The sequence below is a fragment of the Gopherus evgoodei genome, chromosome 20 (genome assembly GCF_007399415.2).
Source record: "Gopherus evgoodei ecotype Sinaloan lineage chromosome 20, rGopEvg1_v1.p, whole genome shotgun sequence".
NCBI classification, from domain to species: Eukaryota; Metazoa; Chordata; order Testudines; family Testudinidae; genus Gopherus; species Gopherus evgoodei.
In genome coordinates this window covers 6151596-6155446 of record NC_044341.1, presented here as the reverse complement: position 1 = coordinate 6155446, position 3851 = coordinate 6151596, and the positions used below count along the sequence as shown (strand labels likewise).

The window sequence follows — 3851 nt, the reverse complement described above, 5'->3', positions numbered from 1 at the left end:
ATCCCAGGCCTTGGAACCCTCATCACAACAGTCCCGTCCAGCGGCCTTTGCGGGAGGCTTGAGGCTGGTGCTCAGCTGCGAGGAGGAGAGAGTGAAAGGCCCCACGAGGCAGCTGCATCCCTAAAGGGGGCTGGAGTTTTGCCCATCTCTTCTGAGCTCCCTCACGCGGGTGGATCCAGGACATCATCTGGCACACCGAGAGAAGGCATGGAAAAGCCACAGGGGGGGGGGAGAGGCTGTGGGTGAGGGGATCCACCCTGCACCCAGCCGGCAGCTGCATCATTCACTGGAGTCAATGGAAAGATGGGAATCCAAGGGCTTGGGTCAGGCCCCAGAATTCTGCGCCCTCTCCCCAACTTACCCCTGGGATGGGTGAATTCAAGCCATGGAGATTTCTTCTCCTCACCTCCCCCCGGCAATGGGAAAGTAAATTAGAGCCTTTCCCTGTTGATCCTGCCCCACGTCCCCAGCCAGTTAGCACAGCCCCTGCCCTCCCTCCTGAGGCTGGGGCTTCTCCCCAGCTCCTTCCTGCTGCCGCGGCTGCCTGATGAGTGAAGCACCTGGGCAGGAGCCCTGTCATCCCGCACTGGTGGAGACGCAGCAAACAATTGACAGGTAAAATGACCCGTTCCTGTGACAAATTACCCCTGACTGCAGCACGGCAGGTGCCTGTTATTCCAGCCAGGCTGGAAAGGCGTGCGGCAGAGCTCTGCGGGCTATTAACCAGGAGGAATGAGGCCATTTGCTTGTTATAGAATCTCATGAACCTAAAGTGAAATTAAAGCTCCAGAGTGTCCCTGCTGGATGGCTGGGCTGGTTCTCACGGCCCTGGCAAAGCAGGGCTGGGTGGCCCGCGCTGTGGGATGCCTGCTGCTTTGAGCCACTCCGCAGAGACGTGTGAGGGGATGCGTGTGCCCGGCTCTGCCAGGGCCAGTCAGCATCTGCCACGGCCCCCACCCTTCGAGCCAGGCGGGGCAGCTCCACCAGTGCATCTCGGGCCGGACCCACAGCGCCCCCGGCTCTTCCAGCCCTGGGCCACCCCCAACCAGCTCCGCCAGTGCATCTCAGGCTGGACCCACAGCACCCCCTGCTCTTCCAGTCCTGGGCCACCCCACAGCTCCTCTAGTGCATCTTGGTCCGGACCCACAGCGCCTCCCTGCACTTCCAGTCCTGGGCCACCCCCCAGCTCTGCCAGTGCATCTCAGTCCGGACCCACAGCTCCCCTTGTTCTTCCAGCCCTGGGCCACCCCCTAGCTCCTCTAGTGCATCTTGGTCCGGACCCACAGCACCCCCTGTTCTTCCAGCCCTGGGCCACCCCCTAGCTCCTCTAGCGCATCTTGGTCCGGACCCACAGCACCCCCTGTTCTTCCAGCCCTGGGCCACCCCCTAGCTCCTCTAGTGCATCTTGGTCCGGACCCACAGCTCCCCTTGTTCTTCCAGCCCTGGGCCACCCCCTAGCTCCTCTAGCGCATCTTGGTCCGGACCCACAGCACCCCTGTTCTTCCAGCCCTGGGCCACCCCCTAGCTCCTCTAGCGCATCTTGGTCTGGACCCACAGCTCCCCCTGCACTTCCAGCCCTGGGCCACCCACCCCCGCTGCTCTGCCAGTGCATCTCGGTCTGGACCCACAGTGCCCCCTGGTCTTCCAGCCCTGGGCCTCTCCGCTGCTCTGCTAGTGCATCTTGATCCCGACCCACACATTCTTCAGACTCTTGACTCCTTGTTTCCCCTGCCAAGCTCTTCAGTGGCTGGTCCATCAACCCTTTGGGCCCCGGAGCCCTCTGGCCAGTGGCCCTACTGGCTCATGCACTCAGCTGCGTGCTTGCTTTTTAAGGGGTAGGAACCATCGGGCTGACAAAGGCTCTGTGTGTTTGGGGGGATCAGCAGCAGTGTGTAAATCGAACCGTGCGAGATCCGAATTGGTGCCAGAATTGGGAGCTGTGGCCAGGAGTAGCCGTCCCGTGGGCCAGTGCAGATGTTCCCCCAGCCTGACGGGAGCTGGGGCTAGCTGGGCGGGCAGCAGAGCAGTTTGGCAGGGACCTGTCCTTATCTGAGGCTCTGCTTCCTGCTGTTCTCATCGGCTCAGGCCTGTGGCATTACTGGCTCTTTCCTGGGCTTCAGCATTTCTATCCGGAGCTAAATGTCTTCCTAGGCAAATCCCTCTGAATAATCCCTGCTCTCTTCCAGCCACGTGGTTATAAACTGCTTCCTTCCAAGGGAGATCTCAGTGTGCTTTTTTCAAATGCAAATTTAGATGGAAGGCTAGGAGCCGGTGGCCTGGCGCAGATGCTTTCCCTGAGCGAATCCGCGCTTGGAGCCCTGCAGAGCCCACAGGTAGGGGACAGGTCCCTGCAGGGCTTGGGAGAGCCAGCACCCCCGGTGTGTCCTTGGAGCAGGCTGCCTTGACCTCTGTGTGTTAGTACTGGGGACCGTAGGCTGTCTGCGCAGTTCTGCCGCGGTTGGCTTTGGGCTGCCCTGGGACAGTACGGGGTTCCAGGAGTGGACGCTGATGCCCTGTTGTCTAGGGTTACGAGATGTGACGAAGTGGGGCTGTTCTTAATGTTTCCTCTGAATACTGGGTGGGTGCCTCAGTTTCTGGCCGACACTCTGTTTCTGTGGCAGCTAATGGCCAGGGCCCTTCCCCCCTGAAAGGGGAGGCTAAAGCTGTGGGAGAACAAAGAGATCAGAGACCTCCTGGCCTGGGAAAGAGACAAAGCCAGAGAAGAAGCGGCTGGAGGGGGTTGGGAAGTGAGGGCAGATGTCGGGGTCTGGCTCACTGCCCCCAGAATGGACCCGGCTGAGGGGTCCCGTTCTCTGGATCTACAAGCTCTGTTTTAGACCATGATCCTGTCATCTAATAAACCTGTTTTACTGGCTGGCTCAGATTCACGTCTGACTGCGAAGTGGGGGTGGGTGCAGCACCCTCTGGACCCCACCTGGGCGGACTTGCTGGGGGAAGCGCATGGAGGGGCATATGCTGAATGCTCCAAGGAGAGACCCAGGAAGGTGGAAGCTGTGTGAGCTCCTTGCCCTGAAGACAGTCTGCTCCAAGGGAGAGGAGGCTCCCCAAAGTCCTGACTGGCTTGGTGGGGAGCAGTTCCAAAGCATTGCCCGGGGACTCCGTGACACATCCACAGTGCAAAAAGCCCTCCCAAACCCCAGCCAAAAACAACCCCTGTGGGTCTCTGAGTCTGGATCACCAGGCTTGGGCTTGTGCTACGGAGCTAAACAGAGACGTAGACATTCCTGCTGGGCTCCGAGAGCTGGCAAGGTGGGGGTGTCTCAGTGTCCAGGCTCCAGACCAAGCAGGAACGGCGACACTGCTAGTTTTGGCCCTGTACCACAAGCCTGAGTCAGCTGCCCCAGGCTCGGAGACTTGCTGCCCGGTGTTTGTTTATGAGTTTTTTTTGCAGCAGAAAGGTGCCCTGGGGCTCCCTGTGAGAAGAGGCTGGCGAGCTATCGGCTGTCCTGTTGGGTAGCTGACTTGGGCAGAATTCTGCTTGCATGTGTTGATAATTTCAATGGAGACTGTCCGTGTTTATTTGTAAGAAGGGGTTTTTACACGTGTATGGATAGAAGTGTTCACAGTTGTGGGACATTGGAGGGGGGGTGGGTCAGGCAGTAATTACTTAGAGGCAGTAAAAGTTCAGGCTTCTTGGGTGACAGGGGGTAAGTCGCTGTATCTCTCGGGGTTCAGGTTCTGCATCTGGGGAGGGCGATATGCCCTTCTCTCCCATCCCTTGGTTGTCCGTGTAGATCAGAGAGCAGGGCAGGGGCTGTCTCTCTCTGGTGTGTTGTGCAGAGCCCGGTACAGTGGGGTCCTGCTCTGTCCTGAGGCTACAGCTGCTGCTG

General features: G+C 59.4%; 1 protein-coding gene across 1 annotated transcript in view; it reads left to right on the top strand.

Moving 5' to 3' along the window:
- ADGRB2 (adhesion G protein-coupled receptor B2) overlaps nucleotides 1-3851 on the top strand; it is a 100645-nt gene that overhangs the window by 28490 nt on the left and 68304 nt on the right. The window lies entirely within an intron of this gene.